The following is a 27,578-nucleotide window of genomic DNA, read 5'->3' as shown; positions in this document are numbered from 1 at the left end:
AGAGTTATGTTAAGTTAATGGTTAAGTTGGAATTGCATTACATTAGTAATTCAGGCAGTTTCTAAAATATCTTCTAGATTTAAATCTTTTGCATCCTGAAGTCACCTGGTAATCTAGTCTTCTATATGGGACCCTGTTTTTCCATTGATTTTTTAAAATAACATTTAAACTGTTTCTTCTAGAAAATATTTTGGCTCTGTGATGCAAAAAAAAATTTTTTTAAAAACATAGTATTCCTTTTATAATGACATATTTAATAAGAAAAAAATGAAATTTCCACCCATATTATCACAGTGTCCAAAATAAGTCACAAGATCCAAATGGGAAGTAGGTATTTTTTTGTCTTGGTACCAAAGTCAAAAGGGAAAACAAGAATGGACTCAACCTACTACATTAATAAGTAGCAAAACTTCTGTTAATTATCCCCCTCCAGTGAGCCACCTAGTGCCCTGCTCTCTGCGGATGCTTCTGCATTTTAGAAATGGACTGGTTGATCTGGGTCCAGAACAGAAGAGCTACAGGAGCCAGGTTTAGAAGTGAGGTAACAAATACACCCCAGAGCATATTCCTCTAGTTAAAAAAGTCACTGGAGGCCAATACATATAGTCCAAAGAACCTGATAACCATGGTAAGACAGATTTCCCAGTGACTGGGCATAAGAGCTATCTTCAGATTCATTTACATGGCTTTATGAATGTCCATATTTCTCATTTCTTTCATTGAGGTTCTAACCTCAAAAAAGAATTCTCTATTTCATTTTCAGTTAATCCAGTCTAATCTATAGTGGTTACACTAAAACTCAATTGTTCTTAATAGCTCCCTCAGGAGACCCAACTCCCCACCCCTGAGAAAAAAAGAAAAGTGACCCACAATTTTATCTTGCTTTATGTTTTTTTTTCAATGGCCTTGATTTGAGCTGAGCTGAAGTCGGAAAACTTTGCTGGGTGAGGAACAGACTAATGTCGCCATTTCTACTATTATTAGAGCATATGCCACACATGCCAAACTTTTGCAGAGCTTCTGAATTTAAACTTCTATTGGTTCACAATCCATAATTTCCCTGTATTTAAAATTATCTACGTTGTTAAAGGTCCACAGGATCATAGCCTGGGACTCTCACTGGAAGAGATCATGAGGACCCCCAACTCCAAACTCATCACTGTATCAGTGACGGAAGTCCTGTGTTTGGTGACTGGCTCAAGGTCATGTGGCTGGATGTGGAGTTTTTGGGGTTCCTTCTGGACCAGACAACCACATCCCTAAATCAATGCTCCTTCCTGCCTACCCAAGTCTTTATTTGCATAACCAAGTGTTTTATGACAAGTCCCCTTGGGTTTGCCTAATAAATTCTTTGAAAGTCCAGTATTTAAAGAGGCTTTTTATACAGAGAAGCAATTCACCATATAAAATAACAATTCATTAAAGAAACATGAGAAAGAAAACAACCCTCAGCATTTAAATTTTCAATGGGCTAATCCACTTTCAATATGCAAAAGGTAACCAAGGAAAAGAAATATATGACTTGATCATTGATTAAAAATGAAAAGCTTCTAACCTAACAATACTGTTTTTCCCCACCTCTCGTGATTGTTTTCCACCTTTAAAAAAAATAGCCTTTTATCCATCTCAAACCCCTTCAGATTAATTTAGCAAGCAATGCCTAGTGCCTGCCTAGAAGAGAATTCATTGATAATTTATGGAAATATCTACTATAATCCAGTGGAGATGACTTTTTTCCAGCTTTGTGCATCAATAGATAATCAAGGCCTTAAAGCAGCCTTAGCTTCCCATTACCTCAGGCAAAAGAATTCCTGAAAGCGTGCCTTGAGGGCACCTGAATTATATACTCCATTAGGGGAGGAAGGTTTTCTGCATTCCATGTGTAACACTCACCAGAACCTTTGCTGTTTATTTCTGCTGTATGAAAGCAGAAGCATTAGGAACAGAATTTTTTAAGTGAAGACTTATGTAGATACAATGGAGAAACCTTTCAAGCAGGAGCCAGATCACCCCCTTCAGTCCCTGGCAGTGACCTCTCCCGAATAAAAGGTTTCTATTACATCATTAGCTCAAGCCAAAAACAGCCTTGGCTTAATGCACAGTTTGTTCTTCCTACTGTTTTTAGGCAAATACAGCTACTTTACTCCCATCTGGGAGGGAAATTACACTGCTGAGTTGTAATCTAAGACAAGATTTTCATTGGAAGCAAATGCTTTCAATCCAGTGTAAATACTGGTGCATGTTCAGAAAAGCCTAGAACAATAAACCCTGCTCCTTTCCGACACAGTCGGGGAAACGGAGACGATGGGGAAGGAGAAGAGCATAATAAAACAGACTATTCTAAAAGCAAACACTTTCATAGATTTTAATAAATTGTTTAACCTCTTCCACTTTCGAAAATTGAAAATTGATCTCGGAACGTCTCGATCTCAGAGGAGAGTCTAAATGGTCAATTGTACCTTTAGCATTTCCATTCAGTCTGCAATTTGATACAGTCACCTCGACGCGGTCTCCGGAGGATTTATTTCCTTTTTTTATTTTTAAGATCACTAAACAAACTTGGAGAACCGCCGGCCGACCACACGGCAGCAGGCAGCAGCTCTGAACCACATTTGTGAAATGTCAGCAGTGACTTCATTCCTGGAGCTGACTTCTCCTGCCGCCAAATGAAGGCAAACTGAAAAGGTGGAAATAATCATAAAAATGATGCTAGTCCATAAACAAGCTTACAGCCTCATTAGGATAGCAGTAGGCTCCAGTGGGTGATTTATGCTCGTTTTGCTGATGCTATGAGGAAATGCCATAGGGCGACTTTAGCCAACTGCTAATGGTTTCTGACAGCTTCTTAGCAACTAGTGCAAGCGACGTTGTGGCGTTTGCTAGTGACAGAAACCGAAAATGTCATATTATCTGCCCATGTGTCATGAAGTCCGTGTGGCAATTAACTAGCAGGCCAGTGACTGCGGGGCCAGAGGCTCCTGGAAATGGCCTTTGGCTATGCAGAGGCATCCGTGGGGCGCGGAGCACTCACTGACTGCACAGAGGTAACATTCTAATGCAGAAATCCACTCCCTGCGACTTCCTGGGCTCTGATGAGACCAGGCCACTCAAATCCCTTTCTTCCCCCTCACTGAAGTGAAACTCTGGGCTCCACTCTCTCTAGGCACCGGCTCTGGTGTTATCAGAAGGCTGGAGCGATCTGCTCTGATATGATTATGGGAACGGCTCTTTAATTGGCAGTACCTGGTCCTATGCTTTTTGGACGCTGGATTCAAAGGTGCTAGCTATTTTTCTGCTCGGTCACAAATTAGTCTAAAAGGATTTAAGATCACTGAAGCACACTCATTGCCTGTCAGATTGCGAGGAGCAGAGGAACTCTGCACAGCAACAAGACACTATTTAAAAAACACCAGGCTTCTAACAGGCAGGGGGAGAATCTTGGCCACACTGTGCAGTTTCCGAGCTATCAAAACCATGCACTATATGTCAAACTGTCAAACCTTTCAGCGTGGGCCATTTGCCCTTTCAAATAATATTTAAGAATTGTTTTTACAAAATTTTATAGGCCATGGTCTAGTGAAAGAGGCCAACCAACAAAGAAAGGCATTTGTACTACAATTCGTCTACGGACAATTTCTTGTGAGACCTGGGCCTGTCCCTACGGAGCAAGGCAGGTGACCTGTGGCAGCTCCCAGGCTGTCAGAGAGCTCAGATTTCAAACACGCTCAACTCAAACATCCCGAGTCGCCTATTTAAGCATGCCCGGGCATTTAGACTGTGCTATCTCCTGCCTTTCAAGGAGGGATAAAGCAGCATTTATCGTATTCAGGCCATTCAATGGGTCAGACTGACCGTGTCAGCAGGGGCTCCTCTCTGGCAGGTCAAAGCTCTGCTCCCATTTTTCTCTCCCTACTAACTCCCTCTTCTTCCCCTCCAGGACTACCAGTCTCAAAAACTTACCAGGATTGAGGCAAAAACAAAACCCCCAAAAGTGCTGAAGATTTACATCACAACTGGTGGGAACTCTTGGTGTTAAGGGGCCCTCAGGTAAAAATAAAGCAGGGAGTCTGTCGCAGGGCCCTCTGTGTTGGAGAGGCAAGGCTCCTAATTAGGGATATGAACTTTCATCTGCCAGGGCAAATGACTGTGTAAGGTTGTGGACCCTCTTGTTTTGCTAGGTGCCAACTGGAAGCCACCATGACTTCCAGACCATTTTCTATGGCCATTTTGTATTGAAACTTCATAGTTTGGGGTTCTATCCTGTCTTTGACCTTTTCTGTTCCCCTCTTGCAGTGTTTAGGAATGGAGCGTTTGTTACAAAATGTACCTAGACTCAAGAGTCAAGGCCAATGAAAACTGTAGCTTTCAACATTGAGTAGATTCTGTTTTACTAAATGGCCTAAGTGGTCAATTCAAAAGCCTGCTTATGAGTGCATATCTTGGGTTGTCAGGTGGCTAAAGTTTCAGGCAAACAGGAATCTTGTGGCATATTGTGATTGCTAACAAAAAGAAAGCACTACGGTAGGGCGTCTTTTTCTCTTGTATGTTTTCTCCCATAGCATATCTACAATGAGAAAATATGGCATTCGCCCCTTAAGTAGCGTGTGTAGAATGTTCCTGCCTTGCTAGTGGCTGCTGGCACAAACTTCTCCTCAATATGGAAAGGCTGGATTTCCTTTGTAGAGGCCTATCCAGGATTGTTAGGAAAAATGTAAAAATTACCCCAAACCCACTTCTCCAGCTCCTGGTGGTGGCTAGTGAGCCAGAAGTCAGGTGGGATAATGTTTCTATGTTATGTTAAGAGGATAAGTGGTAAGATTTACAGACATCCTTTCCTCAGGAACCAGCTAGAACACTTGAGAGGTCTTAAGGAGAGGTTTTGTCTTCACTTAGAATGCATTATGGCTGCCAGAATCATTTTTCCACAGCACATCTCTGTTCATATCACCCTGGCACTTAAAATCCTTCCATGGCTCCCCTTTGCCTTCAGGATAAAGGTCACACTTTGCAGCCTGGCATGGAGGGCCTTTCGTGATCTCCCTCCTGGGTGTGTTTCCAGCCTAGCTTTTGCCAAGTCCCCACAGGCATAGCTACTCACCCTTCACCAGGGTCCTGAGCCTACCCCAAGTTCTTGACACCCCATGGAGAGTTCTCCAGACCTTGTGGCATTTCCTTGTGCTGATCCTTCACTCTGGGCAGCCTTCCCTTCCTTTCCCAACAACATGGCAGACTTCTAGGTGATCGTTCATACTCCGCTCAAGTGCCATGTCCTGTAAGATGCATTAGCTGGACTCTGGCTAATTTAGTGACACACCCCCACTCCAGAGTGATTTTTCTTCTCCCAACATTCCTCCATTCTCCATGCATTGTACTCGACTGACACTACTGACTTCGGGATATGTCCTCCTGACTCGATTACAGGATCTCTGAAAGCAGGGACCAAGTCATACATGTGTCTGATCCCTAACCCCACTGTCACCCGGGTGTAAAGCTACCACTTGTCCATCACTTATTAAATGAAACAATGAATAACTGCATGTATGTATTTTTTTATTATGTGGAGCAAAACCATAATTTCAGTTTCCACCTGTTACATTCCTTTTTGAGACATGTATAAATCAGACTCTTAAAAAATGTTCACCAATGAGATTCGAGAAACAACTATCAGAAAACATAAAAGAAATGCATTCACCAGAGCTAGGATGTTTCCTTGGAAACTTAAGCCCATCTTGGACAAAGAAAAGACTGACAATTAAAGTATTAGAATTATTTATAACATTTACTATAGCCCTTCAAAAATATACCACTACATCCTGCAATTGTCACTTAAAATGATTTACCTAAAATATTTTGCTGTTTGTGCATTTTTTTTTTTTGAATTCAGCTTTACAAAATAAAGGAAAGGCTATTTCCTTCTGTATTTTTATCCCAATGAATTAATTATATTCCCCCCTTGAAATATCTCCCAGTTTTACCACAGCAAAGAAACTCAATTGCCTGAAGCAGACAATTTGGTCCTGAGCACAAACTCTAGACCCACACTTTAAACATTTGGCGGTAAGTATAAAACCCTTCAAACTCTGGATTTCCTTGTTTTTTCCCATAGCATTCTTGTACACCTGCCTCAGCAATTTTCCAGCAACAGGTTATCTGAGGACCTTTGTATCTGATACTGTGATACAAATGAAATATCATAGGATCCTAGGTGATATGGGGAAGGAGCTAGTCAGATATATGAAAATATATTTCAATTCCTTAAGTCTTACTACACATTTTTAAGGGAAACACAGTACATCTCATGTACCTCCAAATCTGAAGCTAACATACAAATATGTAATGGTCTAAAGCCAATGATTAACTTGAAAGTTTAATTAGGATTCTGTTAACTCCTTGGCTTCCCTTTTCAACCTTCTCCTGTGCATTCTTTAATCTTTTATATTTTTCCATCCTTAGGTATGGAAGGTTTCCTTGTTTTTCTTAGTTCTAAGTGACTTCCAGTTGATTAGAGAAAAACAGAAGAGGAAAGTGCGTTCTCATGTATTTTGTTTGGCTACCCACAGTTTTCCTGAAAAAAATGTGAGGTGAAAAACAAGGAATTCACCGTGGTCAACCCCAGTAAATGGGCTAAGTTCTAGCAGGAGCTCAAAAGATGTCCTGTGGTGCAGACACACCAACAGCACTGATGGAAAAGATGGACCTAAGACCATTTTTTGGGAAGAGATTAGGAAGGCCATAATAACAAATGGCTCCATGGAGCTCCAAGGAGGTTTGCCATGAAGCATTCCCTCTCTAGTTAAATTTGGGTTTGTTGAAAGGTGACAAGAAATTGATGATAGTTAACATAGTAGAGTGAGCTCACAGCCTTATTCTGCCCTTTGGTGAACTTACGACATCACAGAAACCTAAGGATAGGAGAATCAGAGTCTGTAGAAAGTCCTTCTTTCTGCCAGTGTACTACCCTCTCTCTCTAAAGGATAAAACGTGGCATTTAAAAACCAGCCCTGTAGACGTACCATCTTGTGCATTTACAGTCACTCTTGTTTGTATTCATGCAGTCAACAGTAATGCAGGGAACTCCTACTATGTCGCAAACACTATGCCAACATTTAGAGACTCGACTGGTGAACAGCATTAGAAAGTCTCTGTTTCCACCAAGCATTCCAGTTAGACAGCACAAGTGTTAAACGAAATCAGTGCAGTAATACATGTGCGACTGCAAAGTGAAACACTTAATCCAAAAGAAATACAAGTGAACGAGGGTGTGAATTAAAGGGAATCACCTGAAGCAGGTGTGATCAAGGGCAGAAATCTGAGCAGGGGAGGAAAGTCTACTTTGTGTGATGGGCAGCCTAGAAGGGCAGAGGGCAGAAGGGGAATGTTCCAGGCAACAGGAGCAGCAGGCACCACAGAGCTAGACACCACAGAGCTAGAACCTGACAATGTGAAGGAGATGCGGCGGGGGAGACCTGAGGGGTGAGACCACGCAGGGCCTCGTGTGTGTCTGTCCCTACAGCTCTGCGAGTCTGCACCTATCAGTGTATTTCTGTGGAACCCTCGGTGTCCCCTCCATTTCATGCCTTCATATTACCTAAATTAGATCAAATAAAGCCTCACTCCTCAGTGTCTGTTTCTAGTTCAACCAAACATCTTCTGATATAGTTTGGATCTAGAATGTCACCCTAAAGGTTCTGTGTTAGGCCAATGCAGGAATGCTCAGAAGTCAAGTGATTGGCTCATGAGGGCTCTGACCTCACCAGTCAATTAATCCAACTGGTGGATTAATAATATGGATGAACTGAGTGTTAACTGGAGGCGGTTAGGGCATGGCTGGAGGCATGGGGCATGGAGTCACCGGGGGCATGGCCAGCGTCTACGTCTGACCCTGGCCCCTTCCTCTCTCTCGTTTTGCTTTCTGGCTGCCATGAGCTGAGCAGCTTCCCTCTGCCATGCCCTTCCAACATGATGTTCTCCCTTGGAGTTGGCTGACCATGGGCTCGAACCTCTACAATCATAAGCCAAAACAAGTCATGATTCTTTTTTATTGTCCTTGTCAAGAATTTTTGTCATAGAAATGGAAAGTTAATGAACACATCCCCTAATTTAAAACTAAGATTGAAGAATGAGGGACAGCAGAAAAGCAATGAGTCCATTCAGGTTGTCTCCAATTTAGACACACATTTACACACACACACACACACACACACACACATTTTGGTACTGGAAATATAGACTCCAGGGGCGCTTTACCACTGAGTTACACCCTGCATCTTTTCTACTTTTTATATTGAGAGAGAGTCTCACTAAGTTGCTGAGGCTTGTGGCAAACCAGCGATCCTCCTGCCTCAGCCTCCCTTACAGACATGCATCACTGTGCCTGGCTAAACATGCATTACATTCCAATGCCAACTGGTAAATAGATGTCCAGGATATTTAGAACATATTTTCACATAGAAGCAAGTTATGAATGATGTTAGGTCCCAAGGCCAGCCCAGCAAAGGCCAAGTAATTCAGTAAGTAAATGAAGCTCCAAATGACATCTGAGTCCTGGGTGTAAAGAGTCAAAAAGTGCAGGAAGAAGGAGGAAGTTGGGTTTCTTCTCATATTCCTGTGCATCGAGTCAGCTTAGGAAAATACAAAAATGTGTGTAATTGCTTTCAGCACCTCCTTTTTTTGTCTCTCTCCATGGCACAACAGCCCCTTCCTGGAGTTTCCAGGTGTACAACACCTAGTTAGAAGAGGCTCTTACCCTCCCCACCTGGACCTGTTCTCTTGCTCTGAATTCACTGCTATCATTTTCCAACGGGGGGAAAAAAATGCTCATCCTTTTAGGGTTGTAGCTCTAAGCCAAACTTTTAGTGGAAAGCTATCAGAAAGAACAATTTAGATGAGGAATAAATAACTGATGTTCTTGTCTACTTCCCAGAAGTGTGGGGCATTTAAAAAAAACAGATGTGTTAATGCAAATGAATCTGACTCTTCCAAAGGCAGAATTTAAGGTAAGGTAAATAAGTAAGGTTTTTTACAAATATACAGCTTGTGTTGGGGAAGACAGGTTTTTTTTGTTTGTTTGTTTGTTTTTAAATAAACAGACGCCACTCTCACAAAAGCGCCCTTGTCCCCCTTGCACCCCAGTTTACCATCCCCCACTTTACCCCTACCTAGATTTGAGAGGCCACGTGTCTCTAAACGCTCTGAGGTTTTTACAGAAATTGTCATGACAGTAAATGGCTCTTGGATGTAACACAGAGAAAATACAAGCCAGAGATCTAGGTTGAATATTTGTGTGTATATGTAGGTCATTCATAATTTGGGTGTTTATGTCAGAGATTGCCAGCCCGTTGAAATAAATTTGGAATAACTTCCTCACTATAAATAGTGCATTCGATTAAGCTTCTATCACTTCAGGATTCTTCACTGTCAACACGAATAATGTATAAAATGTAACTGGGTGAAAATTTTGGGAAGAAATCAACATAATAACTGAGACCCAGAATGAAAATATTTACTGACTTTTTATGGAACAGAATTTTTGTTTTTGAAAATTTAATGTGCAGTTGAGGGAATTACATGAAGGACAGTGGACTCTCTACATTTATAAAATGTAAGAATTGTCAGTCAGAGTGGGTCAGTATTCACATTTATAGTCTACTTGAGATTTATCTATGTAAGTGTTCATACAAATAGGGTACTTTGGCAGATATGACATATACTAAAAAATTGGATAAATTTTAAAATTTCCAAGCCTTCTTTTTTTTTTTTTTTTTCTTGAATCACTGTGCTTATTTGGTGGGGTGGGCTGCTATCAGAAATTGAACCCGGGGATGCTCTATCACTGAGAAACACCCTAAGCCCTTTCATCTGTTTTTGAGAAAGGGTCTCACTAAGTTGCCCAGGCTAGCCTTGAACTTGCCATCCTCTTGCCTCAGCCTCCTGAGTAGCTGGGTTTATAGGCGTGCGCCACCACGCCCGGCTGTACTTCATTCTTTGAGATAGAAATACCTTTTTCTAATAATTGAATATGACTTTTTGACTTGAATTCCCCTCAGGGGAACAACAGCAAATTAGTTGCCTACACACAGAGGACAAATAGCAATGATGAATAGGGGGGAGAAAAGGGGGGCAGATTTTTTTTCACCCATTCAGCATTTTTTTTTAACAACTAAACATCATGGAAAATCCCTGCAAAAACAGCATAACTTCTTAATGGAGTCTTAGAAACTTCAGGATGTGAGTATGCTGCAAGATATTACTGAAATCTACTTATTTACACTAACAGTAAAACAAAACGGAAATTCCCCAACTTTTTTTCCTAAGAAAATAAAGAAAAATACACTTGCAAATGGAAAGATAAAAGAGTGCAGAAGTCATGAAGTTTTATTTTGAATTAACAGCTCAGAAAGCCTTTTGAGAACCAGTACCCAGTCTGTTTTGTCAAGTTAATTTAGTAATGTGAGTCCATTGCTTAAAATAATCTCCCCAAATATAAATAAGTCATATATTAATGAATGGGCATAAAGTTCTATATAACCATAAAGATAGTTTTTTAAGGAAAAAATAAACATGTCACACTTGGGACCTTAGAGACAGGCAAACACACCTAAACACACACACACACACACCACACACACACACATGCACACACACATTTTCATGATGTCTCAAAAAGTTTGCCATACAGCTTATTTTAAAACTTCTATAGTACTTTGTGTGTTTGTTATTAGGTATATATGTGTATATATACACACACTTTTACAAGATAGGATAGTGCTTATTTATCTAAGAATTCACTTTTTCAACAAACTCATTATAAGGCAAATGCTTGAAAAGGAGGATTTTTTTAAAAGTTTCTGAAATTCAGATTAGCAACAATGGTTCTCAACTTTAGCTACATGTTGAATCATGTTGTAGCTTTTATAAATCCTGGTGCCTACATGGCATTGGAGACCAATTAAATGAATATTTCGTGCAGGGGGCTAAGAAAGATCCCAGTATTAGTCATCTTTGCACCACCAAGTTGAAAACCAGCAGATAGAACCACAGATTGTTTCTGGTAAAGCCTATACACTTTCTATAGATCAATGACCAAAGATCGTCAATCAGAGAGGAGTTACGTTTATTTCAGATGCAGTTCTCGAATGCTGGCTCATCTGATTTCTGGCCTTGTGGTCTGTACAGTGAGAGCTTTATAAAAAAGATAACAAGATACAGAAGCAAAAAAGAAAGAAAGAAAGAAAGAAAGAAAGAAAGAAAGAAAGAAAGAAAGAAAGAAAGAAAGAAAGAAAGAACGAACCTAGGAGGCATTGTATACTAGGGACCTTTAACATAGTGAAAAACAACTCCATAAATGCTTAAGAGACTGTGTGGTCTCTTTATCATATATAACATATAGCACTTATGTGAAAATACACAATACCATAACTCACATGTCTACTGACTTCAAATTACATTTAAAATATTTATTATAATCAGATATAATAGAGAATATGTCCAGTCTGGAAATATTTTCATCAAAAATACCCTTAAAATGGTAATATTTTAAAGAGTAGGGTTATGTTAATCTGGACCACATCATTCTTGAATGATAACAGATAAACCAGGATGTCTGTACTCTGTAGAAACTCTTTTCATATGTGTGCCCTTTCTTTGCTGCTCTATCAGGCTACAGGGTCTACAGCATTCACAGCAATAAGTATGCTATGGTTTAGATGTAGTGTCCCCCAAAAGCTCACATGTGAGACAATGCAAGGTTTGGAGGAGAAATAACTGGGTTATAGCCTTAACCTACTCAGTGAATTAATCCCTAATGGGATCAACTGAGTGCTAACTGGAGGAAGATGGGATGGGCTGGAGGATGTGGTTCATTGTGTCGTGCTATGGGGTATATATTTGAATCTGAAGAGTGCTCTTTCTCTCTCTCTCTCTCTCTCTCTCTCTCTCTCTCTCTCTCTCTCTCTCTGCTTTCTGATCACCATGTGAGCCACTTCCCTCTGCCACACTCTTCCACCATGATGTTCTGCCTCACTTCGAGCCCCAAGGAATGGAGCCAGCCTTCTATGGACTAAGCCCTCTGAAACCATGAGCCCTCAAATAAACTTTTCTTCCTCCACAGTTGTCCTGGTTGGGTACTTGAATTCACTGCAGCAAAAAAGCTGACTAAAACAGACTGTGATGTGTTGGTTAAATGCACTATAACCAGTCAACCTTCTGATTCTCCTCGGCTTCCGGGGAATCTTCTCTCAAGGTATTCATGGGCCTGCCCCTCTTCATCCCTCACGGATGCCCTTTTATGCTGTTTTTTAGTGGTAAGGAAGTGTGAGGGAAGATAGGGTGCAGTAGGACCAGTGGACATCTGCAGGTGGAACACCCTGAGAGAATAGGATTCAGCAAAGACAATGATGTGAGGTAGGGCAGAATTTGGAGGACAGGAAATGCCAACTGTCAAGTGGGGGAAGAAATGCTATTCTGTCCATGGAGATTTCTTTGTAAGCAAAGTAAAATGGAGGTAGGCTTTGAAATATAGATTAGTGTTTGGAAAAATAAAAATATAATACGTATAGTTAGAAGTAAAATAGGTGAGAAAGAAGTTGGAAAGAAAAGAAAAAACCTTGCTACTCTCTGAATATAAAGACACCTAAAACCTCAAGCAGAGGTTTGAGAATCACTGGCATGCATCTGTTATTGCACTCAATGGGCTTTCCTTTGATGAAGGAGGTTCCAGTTCTTTTTGTGGATTTGTAGTGCCACTCACACCAGTCACTCAATTAGGGACAAGTGCTTGCCTTTCAATACAAGTACTTTGCAAACTGGTGACTTTAGTTTGGTGGGCATAGTAAAGATAAGGCTAACTTCCTAGAGCAGTGCGATTCACTTTCACATGCATCCAAAGCACCTGGGATTTTGTTGAACTGCAGGTTCAGAGCTAGCAGTGAGGAGCCTGGGATTCTGCATTTCTTACATGCTTCCAGGGTCTGCAGATGCTGCCCTTCCAGTCCAGGAACTCACTGTGCCTCTCAGCGAGATTCTGGAGCAGCTTACCCTCAGAGCAAGTAAAGCTAGGTGTGTTGGGAGCATGAGTTTGCCTCGCTGAAGAGGAAGATGAGGGTGAAGGCTTTGCCTGCATTTGCTGGACAAGAGTAGACGCAAGGCTACTTGGGTCTTATATTGAACAGGTGACATCAGTGATGTCCTTCAGACTAACTAGCACATCAGAAAAAGCCAGGTTGAATCACAACTCTTTCTGTTAGTGCCACAGGACTCTCTCGCCAGTATCTCTTTACCTTGTAAGGTATCTCACTCCTGCCTCCACCTTGGAGGTATGGTAGGAGGATAGTGTAGTCCCTGGACTCAGATTGTCTGGGTTTATGTAAAACCCACCTGTACCACTTAATAGCTCTGAGACCCTGGGAGAGTTGTTCAGCCTCTCTAGGTCTCTCTTTTACCCCTCTGCAAAGAGCGAACACAGTAATAGTACTGACGCCTAAGAGTTGTTGGGCATGTTAAATAAAACACGCTGCTTAAGAGATATTTGACACTTCACCTGGCAGCAGCAACTCAGCTCAGTGAAAGTGAGTACTTGTGCTTATTTTGCTAATGGGTGCTTTCTTTGAGCAGGAAGACAATCTAAACTCCGCATCCAGAACTTTAAGATGAGTACCGCTGCTCTTGTCATCTCTTGCCATTCCATTCCCGTCCCCAGGGGTCCAACTATTCAAAAATACCCACACCCACTTTCCTATTGATCATTGCATACTCCCTTCCCTTGTCTCTTCTTCCTTCCTTTTCTCTCTCTGTCCTTTTCTTAAAGCCCTGGAGTGATCTGAGGCTCTTTGCAAGTGTCCTTCAGAGTAAAATGAATGGCAGTGCTGCCTAAACTATTCCACTGCACAGAGCTGGCCAGCCACTGGTGGATGGGGACGCAATATAAAGCAACTTTTATTAGTATAGTTGTCCCCTCATACCCTCAGGGGACACCTTCCAAGATCTCTACTGGATGCTAAAAACTAAGGACAGTACCAGACACTACATATGCTTTATCATAAGGTATATCCTTATAAAATTTACTTTAAAATTATGAATTGTTTCTTTCTGGAACTTTCCACTTAACATTTTTGGACCATAGATGACCTTGGGTAACTGAAACTGTAGAAAGCAGAACCACAGATAAAGAAGACCACTGTGCAGGTTCTTATTTCCCCACACAAAATAGGTTAATTCATAATAACTTGTCCTCTGGACTCTATATAATATTTCTGCAGCAAGTGTGAATGGCAAATGTTTTGTTTTACTAATACGAAAAAATGTTCTATCTTCAGAAAATACCTTAAAGATCCATGAAAAGCATAATGCCCTATAGAAAAGTAAGTCAATTTTTTTCATCTCTTATTTAGACAGTAAGAAAAAGAGAAATACTAAAAGCTAATATTTATTGAACGCTTACCAGATATCTGAAATTATACATGACATTGATCTTAGACCAAATGATCCTAATAAAAACTTTAGAAATTGAAGTTAAATTTACTATCATGATAGAAAAAGAAAGGAAAGGAAAAGAAGAAGTCAACTTCTTCTATATTAAAAAAAAACTTTCTCGCTGGGCCTGGTGGCACATGCCTATAATTCCAGCAACTGAGGAGGCCAAGGCAGGAGGATTGCAAATTTGAGGCCAGGCTGGGAAACTCTGGGAGATGATATCTCAAAATTTTAAAAGGCAGAGGATGTAGCTAGGTGGTAAAGCACCCCTGGCCTCAATCTCCAGTACGGAAAGATTTCTCAAAGCCTAAAAGCTAAGAGAAATAACCCATATTTACTAATTGATGAATGTAGATGGTACAGAGATAATACAGCCTGTTAAGTATTTTTCTGAATTATCTCATTTAATCCTTGCAAAACCCTTGCTGCAAGATAAGGAAATAGAGGTCTTTGTGAACTCGATTCAGATCTGACCCCAGGCTAACCTCCTAATCACCCTAGGGCCACCTTCTCCTCTCAGCCTCCTTAGATTAGATAATATCAACCAAGGTGCACTTCCTTAGCCGCCAGGAAGCTTTTCAAGGGTGCTAACAGCCCTTTCTCACTGCTCTATGCTGTCCATGCCAGCACCCCCTGCCAAAGAAGAAAGCTACTCTGAGCACACAGTCTCGGGGTGGCCAGCTTGCACACCTGAGTCAAAGGGAACTGTAAAAGGTTAAATGTGAAAACAATTCACTCAGAAACAAAGAAGACAAGCACTAAACATTTATGGATTCAGAAAAAATTCGAAAGAATGGGAAGAAGTCAGTTCCAATTCTGTGTAAAATCAAGAATAACCCATATTGCAAAAACATTCAGGGAAATTTTCTGAATGGGTCTTCAAAACATAAAGGAGAGAAATCATATCAACAAAAGTCACATCTGGGAATCCTGTCCCAGCGAGGGCGCCCCTGTAGAGATCCTATGAAATGACAAAAAGGTCCTCACCTGGGCCACAAAGAAGGCCAAAGCAGACCTTTTCCAGCATCACACAAATGTTTTCAAGAGCCTCCCCGCGTCAGGAATCTGAAATTCTGCTAATAGAAAAGCCGAGGGCACCTGTCTTCTCCTGAGGCCGCTGTGCACTCTGAAATTGGGAAATTCGCATTGACCAGGCACCCCCAGGCTTCTTCCAAAGAAGAGGAAAAAGAGACCAACCTGAAGCTCACGGGAGAGTTTTTCTCTCACCATTTATGTGTCAGAGAGGAAGTCTCCCCTCCCAGGGCAGGGGGACTGTATAAACACAAACAAGCCTGCTCCATGAAACACCAGCCTAGAGCAAGGACATGCACAAGCGGCCTATGCCGAGGGGCGGTGGTGTCCCACATCTGCTATGCGGAAACCACATCTGACACCCTGGGAGACGGGAGGCTTGGCAGAGGGCTTTCAGCCAGGACGCCGGAGGCATGCTAACCTGCAATCTACCTAGGGCAAGAAGAAAGCTACAGAAACCAGTGGATTCTTCCCTGCGCTTCCCTTGTTTCCCCTCCCCCTCAGCATAACTGTGACCCCAACCATAAGCCGGCTGGGAAGCTCCGTCCCTTCCCCTCCCCCAGACCTTCTTTCTCAGGACTGAACACTGCTCCCACGAACTGCCAGCTGGAGGAGATCATCTCCCTCCCAGACTTCAGAACGCCTATGCCAGGCCTGCTGACTTCTGAGTTGGCCTGTGGCCTAGAATTCCTGTTGCTGGCCCCACCCAGCAGACGGAATATGCCCAAATGCCAGGCCTGAACTTGCTACACCCTTTGGACACTGTATCTTGGACCACCCAACTGCCTGCGCAGAGGCCAACTTCTATATCCAGGTTAAGTGCTTCAAAGCCACATTCCTCTTAATAACGGGGGCGTTTCTGCCCTGTCCCAGGCTCCTCTTGCTGCCCAGGAGCTGTGTGGCTGCCGTGTAGCGAGTCTCCTAAGCCTTAGCATTTCCTGCATCCTTCTCATCTGGTGCGCAAGACTGGGAAACAGCCCCAGATCGCATCCACTGGAGCCCAGGTGGTCTGGGAGACAATGATTTCCATCCTGGATACCAAAAAGAGGGTATGGGAAACAGCCATCCTCTCTGAATTCTTTCCTCCAGCAACACCTTAGAAGGAACTTTCCCTACATCAGGCACCTCTGTAATATTTGAGCAACAAGTTTCCTCCCTCCTGTGTAATAGAGACAACTAGAGGAAAGAGTAAATACTAGCGCAATCTGATCTGAGCAAAAAGCAGCAGAAAGTTTAGTGGGGTCTCTGCAGGCCCAAAGCCAGAGAAGTGTCTTCTCTGTAGGTGAAAGACGCAAGTGTGATCAAGTTAAGAAAAATCAGGAACTTTTGAAAATGAAGGTGTGTGAAGATGATCTACATGAGAGAAGACAAAAATCTTCTCAAGATATGGAAAAAACCAAAATTATGAATGCCAGCTTAAACATTCACAGTAATAGCCTCTTTTCTATACTGGCTTGCTTTCCTTATTTAAAAAAAAAAAAAAAAGAAAAGAAAAGAAAAAAGAAAGTGGGTATTCTGGAGCTGTGCTTAGGCTGTCTGAATACGCAGGGATATATCCAGGTCTGCTGAAAGTTGACAGTGCATTGAGGCAACTTTCTAAATGGTCAAAGATTTTACAGCATCAGGCCTCTGTCTCTCATCTTTCCAAGTTACTCTGCTTTCCCAAATCTGGATCAGAAATAGGATTGAAGTCCCAGGTCACCAGTTGGGTGACCACCCTCATGAAGTGACTCAATTCTGCTGAGCCTCCCTTCGCTGGGTCACAAAGAGGTGGTGGTGACAAGGAACTAGCTAGTTCAAAGCACATTGTGAGACTAAGTGAAATGATATTTGGGAAAATGTGACATGCTATTAAAGATGTCCCTTCCCTTGGGAGAAGTCCCAGGATCCTCTACTATGGGCAGGTGCATTTCCCATGTGCAAGAAGGAAGCTACCTATTATAGCTGATTTTGTACTGTATTTCCATGACCTGTTTATACACAACCAGTCCTATCAGACTCTAAGGTCCTTAAGCACAGCAAATGATTTTGTTTGCTACTGGATAACCTCAGGGCATGGTACTAACACGTGCATCAGTGTTTGTTGAATGAATGGCAGACTGAAATCATAAATCTTTTTAGATTTGTTTAAAACTATGTAAGGTGGTTTGTGGGAAGGGGAGGCACTAGAAAAATACCTTACCTTTATAATTTCTAGTTCTCTACAGAAAAAAGCTAAATTTCTTATCCTGAGTTCATTCTACTCCCTCCATATATGTGAAATCTACAGAATTCGTTATAAGGAAAATTAAAGAAGGAATCTGGCCTTGTATTCTTGGAGTTTGCTAAATCCTCATTACTATTACATATGGAACAATCGATTGGTTGGTTGACTCAACTGATTAAAAGAAGGGAAAAAGTTCTTACATCACGTCACACTATCTCTGTTCACAAGTTGAATCAATGAAGTATGATTGTCATTCATCTGGTCAAACCTATGTTTCTATATAGACCATCACATTACTACCTGTATATGCTGAAGACAATGTTTTCCAGGAACAGGAGGCTAAAGAACTGTTCTTTGACTCAATTCTACTGACATTGTGATCAAGTGCAATACTGACAGATGATCCACTCATACTCTCTCTTTAAATGGGTCTGATTAAGTGATGTATGGGTCACTCAGAGCTGAAGCAATGAAATAATCACATATTTAATGAAGATAACCTGGTATTTTAGCTACTTTATTTATTAGAAAGTGTGCCAAAGAGCATTCGGTAGCAGACTGTGTGGTTTGCCGTTATGGAAGTCATAATGTATGGCAAAAAGTGGATTCAAACAGTCGGGAATATTTTGCTCCTATTCATTTTCAATGAATAGAAATTAACATAGCAACAAGTGGATGTTCTATTTAACCACTCCACAGAGGATATGTGATGAGTAATTATAACTTCTTGGTTTATTTTATTGATACGATAGTAGAAAAAAATGAGCATCATTCCTGAAGATACAGTTGAAAAGAATTCATTTATGAGAAAATAGCTGCAATGGTAATAACAATTATTAGGAAGACTTAAATCCCACAGTCCTTAAGGTGACTCAGGGTCTAATCCATAACTATAAAACTAGATACAAATATCACAGGAAGATGGCAAGGCCCATTTAAACTGGGAGAGAATAAATTACAATAGACAGAATCATAATATGCATTCTTATCCAAATGTTAACTCTATCATTGGGAGAGTACCAGGGGAGATGAGCAGCGGTTTGAGCCCCAGACTCAGCTCCAATTTATGCCTTCAAGATTAGACTATGGAAAGGTAAATACCAGCATTTCTGCAAATTACAGCTGTCTCAGAGTAGTAAGGGATAGCAGGTGATCTCTTAGGCAAACTAGAGTTGTGGAATTTAGAGTTTGAATATCATGGGTCTTGTGCTTATGTGTTTGTTTGTGTTACACAGGCTTCTGTCAATCAACATGATCCTCAAATCCACCCTGGAAGTCTAAAGCCCACTGTGGTGCAGTATCAGCTTCTCTTTATGAGGATGGGGGCTGGGGGATGGACATGGGTAATGCGCCACTCTCATAAAAGCAATGAGGCAAACTTGCAGTCACATTTTTCAGTAGCCCCTATGCAGAACACTTGGCTATCAGACTAGGACAGCCTGATCTGTACCAATAACAAAGGAGTTATCATGAGCCCTGCTCTAGGAGTCCCCAGGAACCAGCTGAGCAGGGCTTAGAAAGCTCAACTGGGAATTCACTGGAGATGCATAAAGGAAAGAGCATCTACATTCTCCTGACATCCTTCTTCTGTTGGACCAGCCAGATGAGAGCAGCAGCTTCCTTAGCTTAGTTGCCCAGGAGGCAGTTTCTCAAATGCAACCAAGAAGGCAACCAAGTGAAAGAGTTATTGAGTGTGCTGTGTTGAACGCAGCAAACCAAGCTGGATCAAGAATTAAGACCTCAGCATCCACTCAGAGTCCCACTTTAGAAACCTGCCAAGGAGGGCTGCATCCCAGACTTGAATGCCTAAGCAACCTGCAGGCATGTTCTATTTTCTGACTTCTGCAGAACACGTGAGGTTGTATCTTTAAGAGCAGTGACACTTCATACAGACTGAAAGGTTTAGGACTGCCTGGTACACTGGCTGTCTCTTCTGTTCTGGCAGGACTGAGAAAGTGTTCGTGAAACAGTACCTGTGTACTGGAGCAGCTCCCTCCAGCCACCCACAGTTGGTCTTCTTGCCTCACACCCATACAGGCACACACATGAAGAGTAAGTGAATGCTCACACTTTTTGCATCTTAATAAACTACTTTCCTTTTATGTTTCAATTCACTGTACCACCAGCAATTTATAACAGATTCATCATTAATTATCTGTAAGTAACTGTACTTTACCAATGCTGTGCACATTTTGGCACAATGGAAATTCCCTTTGGACAGGGTCATCTGGGCAGTGCTAACAATTTTCTGGGTGCAGCTTTCTGTGTATCATGCAATGAGCTGGCAGAAGTACCAAATGGACTGCTTCTATTATGGAATTAAAGAATTGCACCAAGTCCCATGTATTCCTGTGAGTATCGAGCCAATGTTTTAAAAAGCTGTCAAGTAAGTTTTGAAAGCCAGAATTTGGTAACCCCCAACCATGCATTCTTAAGGCATTTCTTGGCCTAACTTGATATATTGATTCTGAAAACATACACTAATTTTTTAAATGCAAAACAGACCCACTTGTTTTAGGGCCTGCACAAACAGAGGACTAGGAGAGTGGAAACAGCATAAACAACATTGTTTATATCCAAAGCCTGAGAAAACTGCTGCACTTTCCTCCAAAATTGCAGGAAGTATCAGAGTAACCCCCACCCATTAAGGTGGAATAGGAACCATATTTTCCACAGAAATGGATACCATTTTTCAGATATTCTGACATTAAAGGATCTTGAAGCAAGGACACAATTAATAAAAGGATGAGTTCTCCACTAACTTGCAATTTTGAAAGGGCAGAAAATTCCAGCCACAAACAATGCAAAAAACGTTAAAACTAAGTAAATCCACACACAGCACAAGAGCCAGTATAAGAAACACTGAACATGCTCGTTGTTCTGCTTCACTTTTGACCTCAAGGGAAGGTGTGAAGATGGTTCCTACAGTTGCATTCCTACAAGGTGACTATCCCTGCATCCAGTGTGGCCAGCCATGTGCCCTGAAGTTTTGTCATCATACTGGACTAGACCTGCTTTATATCTTTTTTTGCATCGGTTGGCTTCCTTAATACATTTCTCCATTTTTTTTTTCTTGTTGTTGTAACAAAACTATATTTAAAAGCAAGCAACAGGAAGCTTTTACTTGGGAAGTTGAGGTTTAAGCACTCAGTGGCAAACAATGAACCGGAGAGATAAAGATGCAGTGCAAATGGAAGGGAACAGACCTTTTTGCTAGTTTCCTGCCAAAGTTGACTTGTGAGCATGTGTGAAGCCACGATATGGACTAACAGGGCTGTTTTGCTTTTATTTACTCCAATTTATTTGTTCCTGTGAGAATCTCTATAAAAACAAAGTGTGGGGACAAACAATGGAAGCCTTACCATCTCCTCCTAGCCAGGGCTTTTATTTTACACATTATCAAATGTTTCCATCAGTGGAGTTCAACCCATTCATTCAACCCTGTGAATCACAACCCAGATCACATTGCATGGGGGGTGGGAGGGTATGTATTGCCCATAGCACTAAAGCAAGGACAGAAGGAAAAGCAGAAGGAAAGAAAGAAAGAAAGAAAGAAAGAAAGAAAGAAAGAAAGAAAGAAAGAAAGAAAGAAAGAAAGAAAGAAAGAAAGAAAGAAAGAAAGATAGATAGATCTCTGTGTCATACTTTCCTATTGACTGTTACAAACAGATCTACCATGTTTTATAACACACTAAAATGACCACTATGCCCCCAAATAGTCAGGATAATCAAAACTTTTTAAAAAGTAAACTAGCAAGTCCATAACATATTTTTATCACCATTCCCTCTTTTGGCCCCCTTTCCCAAACAGGTATCCATGTCAAAGGAGAGCTCTTGAGCTGGGGGTTTGTTTGACCTAGGTCACTCAAAGGTCAAGCTTTTCACCAGTTGTTAACACAAAGCTTCCATCCAACCCACCCTCCAAATCCGGCTACACAGTCTGTTTCCATCTGCAAATGCGCTATGCACATTGGATTTTTCTCAGTTTTGCAGGAACTAACAATCCCTTCACTGTGAAGTGGTCTCAGTGACAAATAAATAGGTCAAACACTCTTCGGTGAAACTGTAGACGCTGAATTTGCCAAATATGGAAATGTAATGGATTTTGACTTTTTCATTTTTAAAAAGGCTTTTTAAAGTGTTATTTTAAAACCAGTTGAACAGATTGCTTTATTCCTTTATTGAACTTCAAGGGATGCTGTCTTTTAAGCAGTTTTATGCAATCCAAACTCTATTTTTGCCTCTCTGAAAGAGATCAATATTTATTCAGATTGATTTTTAAGATTTACATGTGAAAAATAGATAAAATTGGATCAAATATAAACCAAAACTAATTCTGTCAACTCCCATGAAAGTCAATAAAGCCAAAATAAATTTAGCAGATTTCATCTACCTGCATTTGAGAATTGTTTTACTTCATTATTTCTTATAAACTTACTGAGCAGAAATTTGCTTAACTCTTACTCAAGCTTCCCTCACTGAAACAATAAGACTCTCTATGGAATATTTTGCACTTGAATATTATCACCAGGATAGCATATGGCAAACTAGCGGTAGGCAGTTTATCTTCATCCTCTTTGTAAGCTAAAATTAGCACAATGCTTTTGCAGCACTCTACACTTGACTCGGGACACGGTGATATTCTCTACAATGCCACATCCTGCCAGCTTCCAATATTTAAGCAGATTGGTTGAAGGTTTATATGAACAATTGCAGATCCATTTTAGTGCAATATAACCCCCAAGTAATGCCAACAATAAAAAGTAAACCTGCCCTGTAAGGAATCAACCTGAAAAACCTTCCTTCATCTGCCTCCTGACTGATAGTGTTTCAACTACAAAGTATTTCAAATGTTTACAGAGGCTAATTGGACCAAGTGGGATATTTATAAGATTCCAAAGGCAAGGCACAATGACTTTCTTAGACAACGAAGGTTTTATTTTTCTAGTCATTCACCACACTCAGTTTTTCTTGGTAATGTGTCCTTGATGCTAAAACTGTGCTGTTGCTAAGAATTAAGTATGCACTTTCTGAGGATTAAATGAAGGTGATCAGCCAATGGAAAGAGCTTACTCTCTAAACAGGAAAGCAGCTACTGGCTAGCTCTTTGAAAGGATTACAACACAAACAATGATTTTAAAAACAATGGAAGAAGTTCAAATAATACACCCCTTTTAGTTGGCCTGTAGCAGTCTAATCTTCTCATCAAATAGTTAAAAAAAAAAAAAAAAAAAAAAAACTCAGGAAGAAATAACTTCAGAAACACAAGACTGGCAGGTAAGTCACAGAAGTATATTTACATTAGAAAGACAAAACACCTCCATCTCCTTTACTACTGCCCCCCCACCCCCGCTTTCAATGCTGCTTATGAAGGCAGATGTACTAACAAGATTTTGCTGCAATTTTCACTAGCCTACATCAGATTGAAGTTTGTATTATTCCTATGTGCTGGAACAGATGTATTCAACTTGTTATCAGCTGATTCAATTCAAGATGATAAGGGCTGATATTGTCAACTGACTTATCAATAGATTTTTAAAATATTTAATTCTTGAAAAGAGAAAAAGGAAAACATAGTTTCTCAAAACCTTATCACATAGTTGACCTAGTCATATTATTCTTAGAAGTACATATTTTGCTAACGGAGAAAAGCATGAAAACTCTTCGCAAAACATGTAATATAAACCTCATACATGATTTAACTAAAATGATCTTTTACAGCATGTAATATATTAATCCATGTACCCTACCATTCCAAACCCACATCCCTCTTCCAACATAGAGGAAGTTTACTGGGTGGGGGATGGGGCGATCAGGAAACTGAATACAAACATTTAGATAGGCAAATCGCTTGGATATTTCAGTAATAACCACGTAAAGCACTTACACATACATATTCCACATCTAATCAAAAGGTTGATAGACATTTTGACTTTTTCAGCTATATTGGTATTTAAAATAATCAAATCTACAATACTTCTTAATATCCGAATATTCAAAAACTCAGATACTGGGGATGGCCTATAAGTTTTGCTGTGGTGGTAGTGGTACTGGGGTTTGAACCCAGGGGTGCCCTACCACTGAGTTATATCTCCAGCCCTTTTTAAATTTTATTTTATTTTATTTTATTTTATTTGTATTTTAAGACAGGATCTCACTAAATTGCTGAGGCTGGCCTCAAACTTGTGATCCTTCTACCTCAGTCTCCCAAGTGTCTGGGATCACAGGCATACAGCACTGCACCTGGCTGACCTGTACTTTTTGATTGCTGTTATCAATGCTAAGTCCTAGAGTCAGCTTTTCTCCTCCTTTACCATGAAATGAGGTAGAACTTCAAACCTTTTGAAAATTTCAATCCATATGTAAAATGTTTATCCCAGGTTCATTATTTTACCCAGGTTTGAGAGCAAAATTTCCAATTTGCTTTCTTAGAAGAGCAGTATTTCAGGACTGAAGGGAAATATTGCAATTATGTAACCCAACTTCTTTTATTTACAGAAGACATTTCATAACAGCAAGGTTGCATGATTTGTTTAACCTAGAGCATATGGAACAACAAGGATGGTAGTCTTCTAAGTCTACCATACAGCTTCTCAGAAAGACACCCCAAAGTTCCCAGCACAAAATGCACATGAACAAGTACTTAAAATAGGAATTGATCACCATGAGCTGATCCTCACATAGTCAAAAAATAACTGTTTTCTTCTGATGTTTCAGCATTTGTTGCAAAGATTTCAAAATAAGTGTTTGCACACTTTGATGGGGGAATATTGGAATAGTTGAAATATCTTCCTTCTCAGAAATCCATGGATTCTTACTCTATTCTTACTGAAGAGGAATACATAGTAATATATACATGTGTGTGTGTATCCAAGTACATAAGCAGGGAAAATATGGTAAAATGTTAGCCATAGTTAAAACAGAATGGTGAGTTATAGGTGTTTGTCGTGCTATTCATTCCATTTTTCTGTATGATGAAAATATTTATAATAAAAATTAGGACCCTGCTGAAAAATAATATATGGAAAGGAACAATAACAATACTCTGTTATTTTCTATGTAGCAGCCTGGGCTTTGGTATGGGGATCCCTGGACATTTTCACTATATGGTGACTCAAGGAAACCATGATAGCCACAAGTATAAGAAGTGCTTGCCTGGCATGCTTGAGACCCTGGTTTCCATCCCCAGCATTGTAAAAAGAGAGAGAGAGAGAGAGAGAGAGAGAGAGAGAGAGAGAGAGAGAGAGAAATTTCTCTCTTCAAAAAAGAAGAGTATCATGTTTGATTATTAAGAAACTACTCAACACGGGAGCTAGTACCGAAACTTCAAGCATACTCTACCATGATAATGGAGAGAAAAAACAATTTAAACAGTCAAAATAAGAGAAATGGACCCTCCATGCTCAGCACAACTCGCTACAACACTGCACATTTGAAAAAGAGCAAGAAGAGACAGGAACAGTGAGGTGGCCAGGGCAAGAGTGGGCGGCCAGCACCACCAACATCTTTGTAGGTGAAAGAGGTAGGAGAATTGACTCGCTACAAACAAATAAAAACCTCCCTATAGATTTAATTTTACCTCCCCATTATGCCATTACCTCCCAGAATTAAAGTTTCCTTTTCACTCCTAATAAGCAACAGATATTGAAAATCTTATTTCAGTAACTGCAATTAATATAAGCCTAATCCTCAGGATCTATCTGCAATATATATGTGATATATATATATATATATGCATACATACTATACCTGTTATATGCATATATATTAAATTTATCTGTAATACCAAGCATAGACTTCCTGTATCTTAATATTCACCAATAAATATTGATATCCTAAAATTCAAAGAATTTGATGATACTGCTCAATCGCTTCATCAAAGACAAAGTATTGTGGCAGGGTGAGACCAGAGGCACAAAAAAGACCTTCCTTAGTGCATAAATTTATTCCCCATGCTAACCTGGATCCCATGAAGAGATTCCACCAGGGGCCCCTGAGGACATTCAACCCTAACCCAATCTGACAGTCAAAAAGGCTATACGGGGCAACGTCACCTTGACCTACACGGTGAACTACATTTCGCAGACACTGTAATTCATGGTGTAGAAAGAACACAAGCAACTGCCTAAAAAAAATCAGTGGACCACAGTCTTGTGGTGAGAACCGCATGAGTCCATATCTCAATACCCCACCTCCTCATCACTGCCTCCTCAGGTGAAAGTAGACACAGGAGCCAAGGGATTCCAGTCTAGTGGAAACCTGAGAGGCGCCCAGAGTTTAGAATGCTCTCTATCCTGACAGAAAAGGATGCTCAGGCACGCCCCACTGTAGAATGAAGACGCTCTCAGGAATAGCGCTGGATTCCCGATTTCTTGTTACACCATCTCTCATGCTCAGGAATGAGCACCAGTCCCTCTCAGTCTCTTTGTCCACAGAGAAAAATAGACCAAATGATGATGATGATGATGATGATGATGATGATGATGATGATGATATCGGCTAGCACATGGACAGTGCTTGGTGCCGGGCACCGTTGTAAGTTCTAGAGGTTAACATCTTTCATGTTCTCCATGACCCTGCAGGTAGGTACTCATATTACCTCCATCTTACAGGTAAGCAGAGGTCGTTATTTGCCCAAAGAAGTTAAGCCAACTTATGCAGAAATCTGATTCACTGCAAGCCTGTTTTCCAGGAGGAGAGACCAAAGGGAGGTGGCTTCAGTGCTGACCACACACTGAAAGCCCTCAAGCCTGAAAATGCCCGAAGAGCATCTGCCATACTGATTGGGAGAGTAGCTAACTCCCCGGAGAACAGCGTCTGGAAATACATTTGTTCCAGACATGTCCAAACTTGGGGATGAGGGGGGGAAGAAACACTGGATTACAGATTCCTTGAGGGCAGGGATTGGTCTCACTCATCTTTGTTGTCCTAGGACTTAGCAAGTACCTTCCAGCATACAGAAGGTACTTTCAGTGAGTGGAATGAATGAACAAATGAATACATGAACCACAATGCCTGTCGTGCCTGATTACTTCTAGGAAAGAGCCTCCCTAATTTCATTCTCTCCTCTCTCTAATGAGAGAAAGAAAGAGGAAGGGAGGGAGGGAGGGAGGGAGACAGGGAAGGAGACATAGAAAGAACTGATGAGCATATTGCAAATAGAAATGGATCAGGAAGATACCAGTTACTAAGTTACTTCTTAACCTGGTACAAAAGTAAGGTGCTGACTTTGAAAAGCCTGACCAATTTTGGTTCTGTTTGTTCTCAGACTTCTACCCTCAGACCTTACATGACCCATAAAACAGAGACACAAATATCTACCCTGCCACAAGGATGGTGGTATAGGGTTTGCAAACTCTAAAAAAACTGGTTGTTTGAAGATTTTCCCATCACTTAGCATTGTATCTGGCACATGGTAGGTGCTCTGCAAATATTTGTTAAATAACAGAAGATTCAGAACCTAAAGCCATGGTTCTCTAAATCCTAATTCATAGGACTTTCTCTATGAGGCTCAAAATTATTAGGGCAAGCTCCGTGGAAGAAAGGAAACCAACCTCATGTAAGTGCAATTTACTTCTTTAGGTCAGAGATGGAAAAGTTACTTCCAACTGAACAAGCCTAATGGAGAAACAAGACTGGCGGGAATAAAGAGGAGCTCAAGGTCCCCAGGTTTGAGAGTCCAGTCAATGGCCCCCAACTCTTGAATGACTCCTCTCTCTGCTCCTTCCCCCCAGCACCCCAGGTCACAAGCTGAGAAATGGCAGCGTCATTGCTGTCACTTTGCTCCTCTGAAATAGGAACCTGGATTAGCTCTGGCTGCCTGAGGCTCAACCCAGATAAGTCCAGGGCAATGCTGATAGGCAGTGGGAAG

General features: G+C 40.9%; 1 protein-coding gene across 6 annotated transcripts in view; it reads right to left on the bottom strand.

The window, feature by feature from the left end:
* Nucleotides 1–27,578, bottom strand: part of MEIS1 (Meis homeobox 1) — a 136,080-nt gene that overhangs the window by 60,927 nt on the left and 47,575 nt on the right. The gene's annotated exons all lie outside the window — the stretch shown is intronic.

This window comes from Sciurus vulgaris (genome assembly GCF_902686455.1).
Source record: "Sciurus vulgaris genome assembly, chromosome: 14".
Classification (NCBI taxonomy): domain Eukaryota; kingdom Metazoa; phylum Chordata; class Mammalia; order Rodentia; family Sciuridae; genus Sciurus; species Sciurus vulgaris.
The sequence above is the reverse complement of the archived record's forward strand: the minus strand, read 5'-3'. Positions and strand labels throughout refer to the sequence as shown.